At 44.1% G+C, this 18,175-nt stretch overlaps 1 protein-coding gene across 1 annotated transcript in view; it reads right to left on the bottom strand.

Annotated features, from left to right (window-relative positions):
* LOC131284238 (pseudouridylate synthase RPUSD2-like) overlaps positions 1-18,175 on the bottom strand; it is a 109,798-nt gene that overhangs the window by 40,595 nt on the left and 51,028 nt on the right. The gene's annotated exons all lie outside the window — the stretch shown is intronic.

The following is an 18,175-nucleotide window of genomic DNA, read 5'->3' on the forward strand; positions in this document are numbered from 1 at the left end:
ACGAAACCACAACAATAACATTTTTCCATTGTGAGCAGTTGAGCCATACGCTAAATGGTTGTTCCTATATTAATTTGACCAACACAGCAGATTTATATCGAAATTGAAAACCAATAATGAATAGCAACTTAAAATCAACACCAACATATGTAAATCCTTAATAATGAAAGTGAAAATGTTATAACCTAAACTGTCTAGTAAAATTATTGACTTGTTCTAAATAGATACTATCACAACAGATCCATAATTCATTCTCCTGTAAAAATGTGCATATGCAAACAACTTTTAGCTTATTTGGTATTGTTCCATAAGGATTACGGGACCAGGACAATAAATTCAACCCCTGTCAGATTGCATAGGGTAAAAAATATATTCCCCATTTTATCGAGGAAGAGTTATAAAAACCAGAAACACACAATATAAACATAAATCAAAAATTTAGCCCCGAATGGCGGAAAAAGAAATATTAATTTACCCTACCCTCTAGTTATCACTCCTGTTACTTTGCTTTAACGTTAGGAAGCGTTGCTCGATCGATGCGATACCGGAAAGTATGCAGATCAGTTTGAGTACGGACAGACAAGCTTAGGTGTGGCGTTGGAGGTGTCGCTTTTTTTTCGGCTACACCCTGGTGTTTGTTGCTCCCGGGCTCAGATGACCCCATAGGAAAGCCGGTGTGAAATGGGACCAGCAAAGCATCACAGTTATCTTGCATGCAGTGGAACCTTTTTTTGTTACATATCAGTTATCGGCCACCGGTTCGGGGCTACTGTGGCAAATCGGAAAAGGCTCACTTTCCGACCGGCTGCCCACTCTGTCGGGCCTGCCGAAAAAAAGGGCTTCGACTAGAACAGATATCAAGATAAATGGTATTAAATATTTCCTTTGATTTATGATTCACGGTCGCCACAGACGGAAGCACAACCGGTGGTGGCGAGCTTGAATCCTTTAGCGTTAGGAGAGGCTCAAACAACCATTTGGGTGTAAAGTTGATATGATAAGGCGGTAGGTACGGCGGTGGTGAACTGTTAAGGGCACATCGAAAATAGGTGAGGACGCAGAAACCGAATATGGGTGCGTTATGGCTTCCTATTTCGAACCGGCCGAAAGTATAAAAGCTCGTCTAACACTTTTTGTGCAGAAGTAAATTTATGTATTGCAGTAAAACGACCCATGTGATAAGAGATTCTTATGAGTGAAAATGTGTAGATAGAAAGAGGGACCCTTTTTTAAATAAGTGAACCGAAACCAACAGGAAAAAGTGACGTGTATGTAATACAGTATTTGAAAATTTAAAATAAACTGTTTGGTTTATGAAACTAATGAAAGTATTAAAAAATATGAATTGTTTTTATTTCAAAACATTCAATCCTTCTTTTATTCGTGTATCATTTATACAACTTGAATCCCGTCGGTTGGTATAAGTGAAATTTCAATTCGCGATTATATCAGATCAATTGAAAATACATTCCCATGCGCCGAACGAAACTAATCGTTCTCGGGACTTCTCGCTAATAACGCTTAAAATAACGGTCATTTGATTGCCAAAGGGGGCGATCACCACTTGACCGAAAAACAACGAGCAATATCTTTTTCGACGCAGCGGAACATGTTGCGCGATTTATTGGAAATAACCATTAAATTTTAAAATCTCGTTTCATCTATCCGTGCGTTCCACGAATGGTTCGCCCAATCCGAATGGTTTCGCTCGCAACTCCCGCCAGCACTCGCCCGCCGTAAGCACCCGAATCCCGACCGACCGCCGTGTAGACGCAGCGCACGAGTCGTAACATTTTATTGAATGGTTCCGGAATGATTTGGAACCGCCCGGGTAGACCCGGGACCCGCCGGATGGAGCGGTTTGGCTTCGGATGCACATTAAGAATGAGATTGAACCACAAAACCAACCGAAGCGGAGCGAACGGAGTGCAGATTTCGGAAAACTGCTCGAAACTCCCCGCGGCGGGAGAGCGCGCAGATGATAGTAATGAGGCAATCGGATAATGATTATGACGGGTTGGGCGGGCCGGAGGGGGATGGGATTAAACGGTTTTTAACAAAGTCACTATCGACGGAAAACCCGTTGGCTACTTTTGGAGAAAACGATGCCAGTCGTCAAACAGCAGGGAGCAAAAACCCTTTCGCCAATGCGATGTTTACAGCACATTCCGGATTAGGGTGCGCAATGGCTTACGAGTTCCGAAATCCATTATTCTGCTTGAATAGTCAGTTTGGCGAGACTGTCTGAAGGTCTTTACTAGAATTTACTTTATTTCCAACGGCTTCCTGTCTGCAGTCGTAAACCGCTGCACGGCTTTTTGTTTCGAAGGAAACTCGAAACAAGCGTTCGGGAGAGCTTCACTTATCCAGTTTAAAATGTCAGCAAGTATTTGTGAGTATTAGGGGGAAAAATCGATGCATGTACCAAAACAGACAACAGACGTCTGCACGAAAGACGATACAGCGAAATAATAATTGAGACGAACGAATATCCTTGGGCTGCAGCAGTCACAACCACCACCATTCGATTGTGCCATAAAAAAGCCTACAAGGAACCAGTTTTAATGGGTTCAAATTTATTATCTTCATAAAACTCATTTTTATGATTTAATTGCAGACAAAATGAAAATGTTCAAACGCCACGCGCTTTCCGGGGCGTTTTCACAGTTTTTTTTTACAATGCAAGGAACAAAATTTGATCGAACGGTTAGGAAGACGAGCCGACTTCTAAGAGCTAGGCAGATGCTGCCGGTTTAACAATCCGTATCATCCTCGAGGCTGGTAAAGAATGAAATTGCGTTTTCTTTTCGAATCATCATCTACATATAGCAAGATGGTTGATGGCGTACATTATTTCCAGGAGAAAATTCGTTTTGTTCGGTTGCAGATCATTGGGGCTCTTTGACAAAGAAAGCATTTGTTGTTATGCTTGGAGTTAAAGCTTTTGTTGCACAGTGAAAGGAGTATGAAATTTGTTCATTTTTGAATGATTCGTTAGGATCAATTGAATTAAGAGTCGATATTTTAGGAAAGCTTTGTAAATTTTTTTGTCAGTTTAACTCATTTTGTTTCATTTGGTTGACTTTATTTTTTATTTAAATGCATGCAATTTAAATGATTTAAACATATTTCTTTTTTTCTCGTCCTATTGTACCGAAGCGAAGCGTCTGCTTGTTGCCGACGTCTCCTGGGTGATCGTATGTCACCGATGATTGCTCGCTACGGTCGTAAAAGAAAGCAGTAATTTTATACTCAATGCTATCGTTTTGAATTTTTATGTACACGTCTGCACGGCGCTCGCTAGAAGCACCGTACCATATACAGACCGTCGTCGTCGTGCCGCATCCCGAAGCAGCGGTGTTATTTCGACGGTCAATTGAAGCAACATCTTGTCCCACACCATACGCGAAATGACGATAATGTGACGATATTAAAACATTTCTCCGTTTAGCGCCACAACAAACCCCCGCCCCCTGTGCTCGATGCAATCGGAATGGAGATGATTAGATGATACTCTTCTTCCCGTACAGATAATCAGACAAGCGTATCTTTTTACTCCACTGGAGCAACGTCTTTAGCGCCACTAGATGCGCCCTTTTATAGGGTGGAAAAAATTTCTCCGCGTCGTAAGACGCTTTGTGCTAACTCACATGATGTTGCGTTTAGACGCTTGAGCAAAAAGTATTAAACATCTCATTCGAACGAGGGAAGGATGTGAGTTTTTCATCCCATTGGGTGTAGTAAAGGGAAAAACGGAATTCAACGGAAATCGGGGAACCGGGTAAACACTTACGCAGATACATTGCCAACCGACGGTCGTAGGAAGTTGTAGAGAAATATTTCCATGTTAACAATTCACCGTGCCGAAATGAAAGTTTCGCAGAAGTGCTCTACCGTTTGGCTGTCGGCGCGTGATATGAAATCTTTTCTCCCATAAGGCGGGTGGAATCTGCTGGTGGGATTGATTTTTGCCCACTTCCACGCCCGCTACTCTTTGCCATCATCACACAACTAACGACATCGATTGATGAAAAGTGATGGGCGCTCGTTGAGCCATTCCATTCCGTGGAACTTAGCGACGCCCAAATCCCCACCGAAGCTATCGCGGAGCAGTTTCGCGGGACCAAATACGTTCTATTTGGCTCGTGCATGGAGTGTAGATATATTTTCTTTTCAACTTTCTCTTTAAAAAGAAATCGTTTCAATATTTCCCATTTGCACAATAAACAACCGCCGGATTTAACAGTCCCACGTGGTGGCAAAATATTTGCGCCAAGCGCAGAACGACGGCGGGAAAGGATTTACAGAATGTACCGGGAACGGAACATTAACGTGTTTCGCCTCGTCATGAGCTCGTATCGCTAACGAGTAGGATATTTACATTTCGGCGGCGTTGTTGTTGCTGTTTTTACGGTCTCTCAGAAACAAGTCTTTCGCTCAACATCAAAATAACGATCGCTGGAGCAGACACAAATGGAACATCATTCAAACGGGTGAGACGGGCAATTTGAAGGGCAAAATTGGTCAGTTTGGTTTGGAAGTCCCGGAACGGGATGGACGGAAGGTGACCGTTCCAAATATGGGCGAAGCTGCGGTGCAAAGGAAATCGGCGCAAAGAGCAAACGACAACAATTAGTTCGCCCTTCGGCAAACGCGGCGAGTTTTCGCTACCAAAAAATCTATGCTTCGAATCGCCAAACGACTGTCCTCCAATTCCTTACGAAATTACGTGCCGGTCAATCGTAAACGTTATCAAACGAACCCATTCCAGCTTGTTATCCTGTGAAATAATACAACAAAAATATACTCAAAGAAAAAGAAACCTTTGGTACAATGTTTGTGAAGAATCGGAGGCGCGTGGAGTTAAAGGATATCTCTTTTGGGTTGCAGCGGGGAGGCACATATAAGGGTCGCATTAAAATAACGCAGCCTTTTCAACACGTGGATGGTACGAAAGGATAAAAAACTAGCAAAAAACGTATCATTGGCTCAAATCAGTCCGTGCCAGGGACCTTTGGAAGAACTCCCATAGGAGAACAGTTAACTGTCTTAAATGCAATAAAATTCCTGCGCTTGCGAATAAGTTCAGTTGGCAAAGTGGGAAGCACGGCACAAAAAAGTATCCTGGAGCAACGCATCTAGATGCGAGAGGGGAAGTCGATCGGGGCAAAATAGGTTCATTCTATCGCAGGTTACGACAGGTTACGAGCGAACACTCCTTGTTGGCCCCCCTCCGTCGGTGCCAGACGGTGATTTCGTTCTATTCTACGCCGGCCACCGAGAGAGAAAGGAATTTAATGATGCTGCTGAAGTACGCCGAGCCCGCCGATAAGACAGCTGAGATTTTGCTTGCCTTTTTCGTGCCTTTCACTTCCTTGCATGGAAAACACGGTGCGATGAGCGCAAAAATTCCCCAAAGAGTTTGCACGGGCCACGGACGGGCAGGTTTACGGGTAAGATGCAATCCTCCGAAGCCGTCCGTTTCTGAACCGGTCCGTGTCATCTGTGTGCCCTTGGTGCGGGAGCAGCGAAAAAAAAAACAAACAAGGTAACCACTCCCGACCCGAGTCACACAGTAAATATAACAAAAAGGGAAACATAAAAAACCAAAACTTCGAACGAGTTCTTACGGGATCGGAGTGAAAGAAAGGGCATTCGAACAAAAAACTCCAGAAGGTAGCTTCTTGTAGGGAAAAAAACTGTTATGGAAGCATCCTCCAACCGGTACTGAGCGGCTTTAGGGGATGGAGGGCGAAAGCGGGGGAGGGGGCAGAGGATCCTCCAGCAGAGACACAACGCTCATTAGAACCGTTCATCTCCGACGCCGGTGGTAGTGGTGGTGGTGGTGGTGCGTCAAATGAACCAGTTAGCTCAACCCGTCAGTGTGTGTTGAAAAACGAAGAAAATCTCCCGAGCGGTGGTACAACAAAAAAGGAAAATGCTACCTGGGGAAATCCGGTGATCGTGAAAGGTACTTGGGGTACTGTGTAGATTGAAGGTAGAATAGAAAGGAAATTATGGCAAATCCCCTAGCGGTAATCCTTTACGCGGGTTTACTGCTAAAGCACTTTCTTCCTCACGGTGGGAGAAAATAACTTTTTATGACAAATTGAGCGTTTTTGTTTGGCGTGAAAAACACTTTTCAAACATTACAGTTGCTTTTAATGCGCATCAAAAAATAAAGATATAAACTGAAGTTTTCAGCAGCGCTGGTTAGCAAAACAATCCTATGAGAAAACGTAATTGCATATGTTGCTAACGTTCTGAACGGAATGGTTTGAAAAGGTAAGTCGGTGAAACAGAACGGTTGTGCCATTGGAGAGCATTCTTTATCGTGCTAGATCGATCGACTTTTCCAGCCGTATGACCAAAAATGGCAACCATCCGCTTCACGACGGATCGTTGTTCTTGTTACGTTTGCTCAAACACTTCGTATCAACCTGTTCGTGATCTAGAAATGCCGAATGCATCTAGACAGAACGCGACCGGTATGGAGTGGATAAAAATATACCGGATTCTGCAAATACTTTGACAGAGTATATTGAACCGACGGGCACCGAACAGCGGCGACAACAGGACAGCTGGCGTCGAATATGTTGTTTGTCGGAAGAGAGTCACATCTTCTTGTTTTGCAATAAAATAGTTGCACCATCGAGAGGCGGGCAAATTAATCCCAGGGCGTACCGAGTAGCAAACGATCGGGTGGTGGAGGCAGCAAACGAGTTTATATCCCATGCCCCGTTCCGATCCTACGGTGGAATCGTTTTGATGCGTTAAGTGCGGCCAAGCGACGGCAGTGACTCGATGCGTGCGGCCATTCGCGGATCGGGCTTCGGCCGGAGGACATAATGATTGCGCGCCCGACTCATGTTTCTACAGGCGATCCATCGCCAGTTTTACGACCTGTCCAAGATGCGCGGATCCGAGGATTGCCGGGATTTGAAGGTTGTCCATCCGCCACAGCTCCGGATCGATCCGAGCGGATGGTTTTGGAAGGTATTCGAGAATTCACCTTTTTACACCGTCCGACCACGCAGCCTTGGACAGAACGTGATCGGAACGGGGACTGGGGCTTGTTTACCTGCCGATCGTCCCTGCTGTATGGTCCGATCGGATCGGTAATCGAAGCGACGGATAGGGAATACAATAATTACCAACTGGCGCGCAATTATCATCAAGATATTCTGATCCCTTTGCCGATCGAACCCGCGTCGGCCTTTGGCAAGTCCGATGTTGACAGTAAAATGGTTGCGACATGCTAAAGGCTGTGAGGCAAATTCGAAAAGCGCCGAACGGAGGCAAGGTTTAAGCACCCCGCCGTAAAGATGGTCACGCCACCGTAGTTAATTCAATTTTACCTTCAGATATAACCTGAGCGCTGCACGCACTGATTGCTAGAGGGGCTTTTAACTCTCTTCCTGATAGACTCTTCTGGTGGTTAAATTTTCAACGTGATTGATAGATAGTAATTTACTTGCAATAATAATAAATTTGTAAATTAATTATCATCAAAACACGTTTCATACGCTTATGTTGTTCGTCAGCTCATCAGAACACGATTAATATGAACACGAAAACTCAGTAGCAACATTTGCATTTCTTTTCAATTAACAAAAACATACTCAATTTGTGGGCAAAGCATAATGGAAACATCATTGCGCGGGGTTATTTGATCTGTATCAGAGTACCATGGAGCTTCACATACCGGCTCCCATTTTTTGCTACTCCTTCAGGGGTATAACTTCATTTAAAACCTCACTTCACTCATTAGTGCCGCACATTTGCTCGGTAAATAGTAATTATCGGTAGGGCTTGGACCTTCATAAAAGTTGAATTGCATTTTGCACAAACAAGCTAAAGAGTTGACGAAACTGTCGGCGTACAAAAACGGTAATAAACTGCACGCAACACTGATTCAATTGCAATCAGAACGAATCCATTAAATGACCACTCAATCAAAGCAATGCCAACAAGGCGTAAAATTGATAAAAAGGAAAACACTTGGTTCATTACTAATTCCATAGAACTTATCTCATCAAGAATAAACACTTACTTTACAACATGGTACTTTATCATAGAACACAACAACTTTATCATAGAACACTAAATTTGCTATTTATACTACTTACAGATAAGTTTGCTTTGCTTCTTAACTATGGCCGAAATATAGTTACCTGCAATAAAAGAAAACAGATAAATTTAGTTAGTATTACACTCAAGTTCGTAAGTATGTAGAATTAAATAAAAAGAGACCAAACTAAAAACACAAAAGCAGGTCTATCTTCAACAGTTACCGGCTTTACAAACTCGGAAGTGGTGTGTCCATAAAAAGATGCACGTAAAACTTTCAAAATTGGACGAATGGAGTAAAAGTTTGAGGTTCTTTTCGTTCGTAGATCCGTGAATATCCCTTTACGACTTTACCGCTCAACTCCATCAAAATCTGCAAACTGGGCAGACATTTCTCACGAACGGTTGCTCAGGTTGTGTTTAAGCATAAAGTTCTTAGTGCCAAAGCGTCACTTAACCAACCGACAGTGCGAGGGAGGGCTACTTCGCTCGAAGAAAACAACGAAAAGCTCGAGATAACTCTGGACTTTCACAGAAGAAAAGAAAAAGTGTAACCGGTAACGAAGTGCTGAACTGTTCCGTACCGTGACAATCGGATTCACTTGTAACCGTGCTACGCCACAATTCGTGAATTCGTCGCAGACTTTTTGTTTTATTTTGTTCGCAAGACTATGAAGCACCCAAGCAAGCACCGGAACGGACTAGCATAAATCATACTTTTATGAGACCTTTCCCTTACCTTCTCGCCAGGAACCGGTTCCGTTGCGTAGGTGCGTGCAACCGGCAGGGCGTGGAAGTATTAGCAGCCATCGTCAGGAGAATAGGCACGGGTATAAATGTAAGGAGAGGAAACCCAAAGCCCTAGCTACTAGAATTGGCAAGAAAAAAGGTCATCCAATCGAACCAATCGAAGCTACCGTTCCGATCACCAGCGACCTAGCTGAGGGTAGTTTAGCATGAGCGGTGGTAGTTCGATCCTATCGAGGCCCGAAAAAAGGGTCGTAAATAACCGTTCTTACTGGTTTCCCACGGCGGAGGTGCGGCAGAATTTTGGCGAGGCTAAAGGCGTGATATTTATACATATCTCACCACCTCCAGTGTCGCCCGTTCGGCAAAAACGAACGAGAAGGCACATACATAAACGTCATCGAGACAATGTCGTTGATCGCACACTTCATGCATTCTCCTGGCAATGGGCCCACAGCAGGGGGAAATATGAACCACCTCTTATCGGGCGTGGGGGCTTTTCGAACTTCTTCCTTTGTCCTTTTCGATTCGGTTCGGCTAATGGGACCCGTTTGGACGTCGGTCAACCGTGACCAATAACGGGAGAAGAACTCCTTCACCCGGGCACACCCCCTCCCTCGGGCGTCCATGGCTTGTGCCGGTGGACAAGTTTTGGCAACAACCGGTTTTCCATACCACGAGGCACCGGGTCACTCTTGCCGGGATGTGGTTTCCTATCTTTAATTGGGCTATCTCGCGTGCTCCGTCGAAGAAGAGTGCTGTTATCGTGTGCTCGCGATGAGCCTAATGCCGGACCGTTGAGAGCTTTGACCGCGGCCGGTTCGTTGACTTTACCGGGGGAGCGTTAAAATTAGACTGACAACGACGCACCAATCTGTGCATAATTTAAAGAAAACAACGCATGACGGAGACGAAAGGGGGGAAGCAATTTCGAAAACTAGTTCCCAACTCCGAAAGCAAACTAACGGCCCGTTGACTTCTTCAACGAGGGATCCTACCCTCGGGCTAAGCCGGCACAAAAAACTTACACTGCCGGTCCTGGGCATCCCGTGTGGGCGTGGAAAATTCCCGTTTCAATCTTTCCCGAGCCCGCAGGAGACCCAATTCCGGTCCCATTTGCCATTTGGAACAAGGCGGGCCACAGAACATTTGCATAGTTCGTAATCGGATGTTTTCCTTGCGGTTCCCTCCGAAAACTCACTGTCACTGCAGCAACAGACGTACGCAGCTCCACGAACGTTCTTGGGGAGCTGCCATTTTGAAGGAAGAGGCTTTTTCATTACGCGAACCCTTGCCCGCCTTGGAGGTTCAAAAAGCATTTGTTGTCGAGGTGCAGCGGAGGAACGGAATTTCGGGAGGCGCGTAACTGCGAGCTGAAGATGGGAAAAGTTTGCGATGATCCCTTACCTCCGGTGCGCATTATTCAACATACGCCCCACACACACAAGGCCGGCCCCAGCGCAAGAGGCCGAGGCGGGTGCGAGACAATCCTTGCCACGCGATGGTGCGCCCGAGGGCGTTTACATCAAACGCACGGAAGTACAAACATGCTAAACATGTGCCGGCATCGCACGACGTGGTAGTGCCTACGCCAGAAGATTAATGTGATAGTGGTGAGGTGGTATTGGTTGGGGGGGGAGAAGGATTTGTTTACCCCCAAACGATCAATCGTTGGATTTTCCAACAGTCCCGGTGAAGGGAATGCGGTGTTGGTGTGCTTTGTAATCGATAAAATTAAATTGGAAAGGCTTAAAACATACGTGCCTTCGTTATAGAATGTTGGGTATTGAGCAATGTTATGGAATAATATAACACTCAAAAAAGATCTAATACTTTAATACGGCGAAAGTAACGCAATGCTTCTAAAAATGAATTAGTTCATCCAATATTCCGAATGTCAATTACGCGATCCTTCAATCTCAATAGATAAAGCAATTGTCTAATCAGGTCGCGCCAATAATCGTGTCTTTCGTTTGTTTTTAACTTAAGGCTCATCCAATTGAGTACATTATTCAAAGCATTCCAATTGGATCGAACGGATTATCGAAGCGAATCATTCGAATTCTTCCGATTCGTGCCGCTTTTTTTTCGAGCCATCCAGTAAAATTATTTCAATATTCCTCGGAATCGTGCCGTGACGGAATCGAACCAACCGAGCACTACGGATACGGATGTTGGAAGATGATGACGAGCGTGATGATGCCATAGGCCACCGTTGCCGTCAAGAAAATCGACAAGCACGAAGACAAACAAAGCAACGCGCCGGTTGAGGTTGACTCAGATGTTGGCATAGCAGCACACAGGTCCGCCAAATGCGCCCCATTCCTCCCACCCCTGCTATCGTAAGGCCAGGACGGGTTAGGGCAATAAATTCCGACTCATCCCCAATCAGGCTCATTATAAATGAAAGGTTCAAGCGCTCTTGACATCGTTGGCTATATATTTTCCCCTTGCCATATGTCGCACACGCTTACACACATGAGAACGACATGCCGACTCCGGGCGAGCCACCCAAAACGGCCTCACTGGTGGTTCCATCGCAGCCGGCGAAGGCGCAAGATAGCAATCTTTATCGGTTTTGCGCGGCCTGTGATGTCGCGGAAGATCCCCAAGAACGCAAACTTCGCTGCACTAAGTCTCGAAAAGCGATGACTTGTTGTCTTGAGCCAGAATGCAACGAAATTGACATCGTGGATGGCTCCCAGCGAGCTTGTTTGAGGATGTAGTGTACTCAATGGTAAGTCCTGGATGGGTTTTAAGTCCAAAATATCAATAACACGTGATCACGAGTTATAGGACAGGAAGAACTAGCTAAGTATCGTTTAAAGTGATGTAAGACGAAGCAAAAGTACTAGGTCAAATTTTATGTTTATGATTTGTTTTGTGATTCTTCACAGAGATACATAAGTACAAATTAATTCAACAAGTAAGTTCTGAATTTGATATTTGATTTTAAATTTGGTTAGCGATCATGACAATTCCCAGATCTAAGAACATCTGAAGGGCATGTAGAAACACTATCCTGAAGGTGATAGTTACGAAAGAAAATAAGATTATCGTGCTGATTTGTTGTCACGAGCGCATCGGTCCATTGTCAATGAAAACAGCAAACAAACGTGGCTTACATCAAGGGGCCATGGCGCATATGTGCACACACTGCAAGAACCTTCGCGCAATCTGTATGGTTTAGTTTTTAACATCCTAGTCATGGATCGAACGCCCTTGCGGTGATGACCCTGTGGTCCGAGTAGTACTAACCGGTCTTTTTGAATATTTATAACAACCGACATGCCGTCCACGGTGTTGCAGGTGCATCGTGGTAAATTGTTGAATACCGATACCGTCGGCTTCCAGGTGTCGCAGTTAGCGAATGTAATTGTTTGACGTAATTATTTCAAATATTCAATCCTTGCAGCATATTGACAATGGTCGTCTGGTGTTTTGCATGCGAAAGAGTAAAATGTCATCCTCCGTGCGGATAGCTCGTGATCCTGTATTTTTTTGCACTAGCAGCGAGCTTGAACTCCAGGGCAGAAATTACATTTATTTCACGACATGACGGCTGCGATGCGAGTAATTTTACATTTTCACCCTGCGGCAGCAACCGAGGCATTGGTCTGGCCGGTAGCCGCTGTCAGAAGGCCTCATGCACGCGTACTTCCCCGTCTTCATATGGCGCACCGAGCCGGAATCGATCCGGTAGCATAACTGCAGCGGAGCAGTCAGTCTCGACAATGATTGAAATGTTTACCGGCTCGTTAGCCGCCCGGCCGGGGCCGGGGGTTGTACCCTGCGGACGGTCCAGGCCCGAGACACGGGGAGGTCAAAATAAAGACAAATAAATATTTGCTGCCCATGAATTCCGGGGAGGAGACGGTACGGCGCGGAATGTCTGAACTCTGGGACGATGAATAGTGCGCGATCGAAGCGTGCCGTCACCACATGAAACTGTCCGAGGTACGAGCAACCGTGTGTCGTACGTCGCGCTTCACCAGAAGAGGCACAACTTTATCGAGTGTTTGTACAGCGCTTCGTGCCATTTGCACCGTCATCAAATCTTCCGTTGCGTTGATACCTTCCGTCCCGAAGCGAACATCATACCTTCACCGAGAGATGTTCCCGTGCTAGTTCAAGGGCGAGGCGAGAAGGAATCGAGAACGGTTTGAGTGGGTTGGAGGGGTTAAGATTAAACGGGAAAGCAAAAACGCTGGCACCTTATTGATTGATGAACCCACAGGTGGCATTTCGCTAATGTTCGAATGCACCGTTCGCGATCCGGGTGATCATAGGCTGGCGCGAAGATTCGTTTCCTTGGCAGATGGGTTCTGCATGAACTCATTGACCTGAATACAATTATTCATTTTGCTGGACAGCATTAAGATAGGCCGAAGGTCGAATTAGAGATCAAGTATAAGTTTATCAACAACATGACCTCTAATAGGTTTTAGTTAAAATAATAATACCGACATCTACATTGCTATACTGAACTGAGCATTTTATGCGTATGTTATGCTGATTGGCTACATTTTCCAACGGATTTCAAATACCATCCAGCATTATTGGTAATGATTTTTGCCATCCGGAGCCACTGACCTTGATACAGCGATTGGTCCATATTATCGGCAATGGAGTTCGCAACCCGGAGCAGTTGATTGAACTTTGATCAATCGCAAGATGTTACTTGGATTAATTGAAAAATTTCCTCGAAACAACAACATCGGCAAATTGATTGCCAAAAAACCAAAAAAAAAGCAGTGGGAGGGGACGCCGGACCGACAGACGCCGACCCGAAGCGTATTTCCTTCCAATATTTCAATCTTTATTATTTCTCACTTCATTAGTTATCCCGCTTCGCCTTCCGTGGCAAACATTTCGATGCCTTCTCGCCGGAAGTAGCAGAAATGAACCAGATTGTTTTCCGCCAACCGGTCGAAGTCGTTGTAACTAATCTTAGCCGGGGTCGGGCGATGCTCGGTCGGTGGAAATGTAAGCAGACGCTTGCATTCCGACGGATGTAAGAAACGAGAAGAACGTCAATAACGAGAGGGAAGAGAGAGGGTGAGATAGACTGCGAGGAAGTGAAGAATCAGAACGAAATCGGTGTGGTGTCCGTTTGAAGTGGGCAGCGACCGGTAGTGGAAGTGAACGGAACCACGCTGCCTTGCGATCGCACCGGAAAACCGCGCCATACCCCAGTTCCCCGCACACGATGAAGTGAAGGGAAAGATAAACGAAATTATCAGCATAATTATGCAGCAATACCAGAGGCCCGCCACAACAGATGTACTTCATCGGAGTGTAATTGTTGTAATTAATTTCTCACTTCGTCTTCATTGTCTTCTAGGCATCTTCGTCAGCTACAGTGGAACAGTTTTAGCTCTAAATTTTATGTATTGTTGGCTTAAACAATAGTAAAACACTCAATCCGGGCAGGCGAACAATCGTTTTCAATAATGACAAAATAATTTCTTACAGCCATCATAACTCTGATGAAATCGAATTATCGGCCCCGATATGCAACAATGACCCATGAAGGTTTACTTAGTGATTAAGCACTTTTTGCAGCGCAGTGCTCGGTATGATATGAGGTTTTTGTTTACCATTGTATAATACCGCCGGCATGTTTGTGTTTTTATGGAGCACATCAGACCGAACCTTCTCGAGTTAGTTGATTTACAATTTTAAGAATAATTAAAGAAATCCCCTGACAGCGCCCCGAGCTTAAAGGTTGTGGAATAAAATGTAATCGATTGCCAAAAAAAAACAAGGAGGCTCAACAAAACCTTGAACCGTCTGTCCGAATCAACAGCGCAAAAAGTGAATTAATGAACAAAAAACCACAGGCAGCTTGAGCAGAAAAGACTGAAGTTCACAGCAAAATATTGCGGTAGGTCCATTAGTCAGAGAAAATTCTGGAATGAGTAATAATGCATAACGAGTAAAAAACCATACTGAATAATGGTACAGGTGAAGGTAAAAACCGGAATGCAAAATTGTATCTTTGGCGAAATTTCTTAGTGACAGTGTACTGTTATTTATTTATTTATTAATGTAACTATTTTACGACAAAATATCGACAAAATAAATTCAACAACTACATAATATTCATTAAAATCTACAAATAAAACATATATTCAGCTTATCTTGAATATTAACTAACTTAAAGACAGCAGTTGCAGCAATAGAACGCAGAAAACTAAATAATACAAAGCTGTTAAATTAATATTTAGTTTACTGCACTTTACTGGCAGAGCACAAGAGCATTCTGTGATATTAATAAACTATGGAAGTGAGCTGTAACGATGTCAGTGAAAATACGATAATGCTAATGCTCGTTGTTAGTTCGTAATATTAAGCATTCCATTTTTTATAAATGACCCCGATGCACGATACTGATACTACCACGGGCCAAGACCACCCTCCCATCAGCTTTAGCTACTTAACGTCAAAACTACGAGTACGACGCCCGAATGGAACGGATGATAATTCTCTGTGGCCAGCTAATAGCTCATCCGTCGGGTAACAAAGCTGCAGCAACGTTATTTATCACACTGCCATTCGACATCACAAAATATCTCCAGCCATTGCGACACAATAGGGAAGGACACACGGTGCACGACAGCGTCCAACGTCGAAGTGTACGGAGTGCTCGCCGGAGCTCTTCCGCCAGCAGCGCAACAAAAGGCAAACTTGAATAAATAAAATCATTTACAATGGGATTACGCTTAATACTTCACCGGAGTATCTATTGCTTCTGTTGCTGCAGACGTCGGCGTGGGTACGATATGCTTCACCACGGATTGAAATGCCACGATACTATTGTGCTGTGCCGGGGCACAAGTGTCGCAAGCGTAGGGTAAGATGGTAAGCTCGCACCGACCATAAACCGATCCTGGCGAGGCGCGAGGAAACATTGCATTCTACATGCCTGACCGAGCCGATGGAGTCGTGTTTCCTTATTACTCCGCGTCGAAGAAACGAGGACACGAGGTCCCTACGGCGTAGGCTCCTCCGTCGGTTGCCATAATGATCAGCAACCAGTTCTGGCGCGCTATTCTGTAACGGAAAGCGGTAGAGGCACCCAGGCGAAACATTTCCACCACATTCATAATGTGAAAGACGCCATCGATCCATGGAAATGCAACCATTTTCGACGGCAAGGAACGAGAAGGAGCCCGAGCCGAAAATCGATAGAACGAAACACCAATGCCTGTGGATTTAGCTGACATTCAAAGGCAAATAAATTGCGTGGAAACAAACTTCATAGCCGAAAATGAGCGATAGCACCGTTGACCCAGTGGCGGAGATTAATGTTCGACATTGATGATGGTTGTTTGTTGTAATCAATTTTACCCTAAATGTTCATCCTAACGAATAAAGCGCGAAAGGTACGATTTCAAATGGTACAAAGAATAAAATAGTTTTGAAACTGGGGCTATTCTTGATTCCAGGACGGCCTCTATTAAGAAATACCCCACATAAAAAAGCTTTTTATAAATCACTCTTCTTAAGGCAGAAAATATCAATCCATGCGAGCAATTACAACGTTTCGATTTTACGAGACCCTATCAGGTTCTGCCTCATAACATCCGACCAAAGGGTCACTCTATTCCTGCAGTGTAATTTACTTAAGTCACGCTCTAAATTGTCACACGGTTGACCAACATGCTCTATTCCTCAGGGACAGATACTTCGACGACCGGCACGACGACACATTCGACGAAACAAATTGCTCTTACACCGAAGATCAGAAGTCAATTGGCTTCTCAAATTAAACTGATCGTTTTTGTGCGTTCGAGTCACGTCGGAGTCGTTAAACAAATTTCCGTGATCCAAGTCGGTTGGTGCGACAACGCCGTTGTGTAGGTGAAACATATGCGCCTCGACAAAACACATGTTTTTTATTTGCGTACCTTCTAGTAGAGTGTGTTTGAACAATTACATATCGTAAACAATAATATCCTACAGCTCATCAAACGCTGGAAGAAGCTAAGAGAATTTTGTTAAGCTTATCATTACCATTACTGCCGCCACTATAATCATTGAAATAACCAATCGAATTTAAGTGTAATGTATTCGTATTGCAATCAACCCCCGGCAGCGTGAATGGAAGCCCAATTACAAAATTAATCCTGCCTTCATTTCGATGCATTTATGTTAAATGATCGGCTTAACTCAATAAATAATGTGTGAAGGCCGGTGATGCTACGCCCCACCGAACGCCCAAGGCTGATAAATTATCCCGTTCTCTCAGTTCATTACGTTGGATAAAAAAAAAATCCCCACCAATGTGAATCTGCCTTTCCAATGACAAATGAAAAGATTTTAATATGGTCGCGTTATGGCGCAGCGGGACGCGAGATAACAAGAATGCAAGAATTTTTATTTTTAACTTTACCCCCATGATTTTGTGTTTACAATGTTAAATCAATTTTTGATTTTTATCTAACCCTTTTTGGGTTTGCTACGACTTATGCAAAAATATGAATTCTACCGTCGGTAATCTACATGCAAAAGAGACTAAGTACATCAAACGATTTACATTAAACAGAAAGGATCTCTGCGATAACTTCGTTTATGCTTAAGACTTAAGCACATAATTAATGGCGATGGCAACTTCAATGCCTAGGCTTACTTAATACCTTTATGGTCTCGCAAATGCACCATCGTTACGGTGACATCAATAATCTTCGCAAATGATCCCAGCTGTAGGGTTCATCCACGTCCACCACCCACTTTTCTAGCATGTACCAGTGCACTTGAGTTCAGAAGTAAACCGATAATGAACAGAATCAATCAAGTTCAAACGATTGACTTCGGTTCGAACAGCTTCGGTTTGAGCAGTGGAAAAGATCTTTAATCGACTCGCTTAACAGGTTTCTACGTGGGTCACTTTCAACTACACACTAGAACGATACGTTTAAGAATTCAAAATGCATTGAGGTGGGTCCAAGCGATCCGATCTTCAAGGAGGAATGTTTTGTCTCTAGTAGTTAGTCATGAGATAAAGCAGTTTGAGTGCCGTAATAAAATTACAAGCAATTCATTAATTCCAATTACGTATTCATGGAATAATTAGATGACAAATGTAAAATAGTGACGCGTACAAATTGAACCATTCCGAATGTTGTTTTATAATGATGACATCCATTTACCCATATGACTTTCTACTCTCTATCCTTCTTCAAACCTAGGCGCTCACACCTTCACAGAAAAACCTTCCACTAGGAAATGTTTTAAATCTGAGGTTGTGTGCCGTCAGGTGAGCCCTTGAAAATAAACAAAGGGGAAAATGCAAAGAAAAACAACCACACGGGGAAAAAGCGCATCAGTAAACGGGTCAAGAGAGGTGACTTCC

This window comes from Anopheles ziemanni, chromosome 2 (genome assembly GCF_943734765.1).
Source record: "Anopheles ziemanni chromosome 2, idAnoZiCoDA_A2_x.2, whole genome shotgun sequence".
Lineage (NCBI taxonomy): Eukaryota > Metazoa > Arthropoda > Insecta > Diptera > Culicidae > Anopheles > Anopheles ziemanni.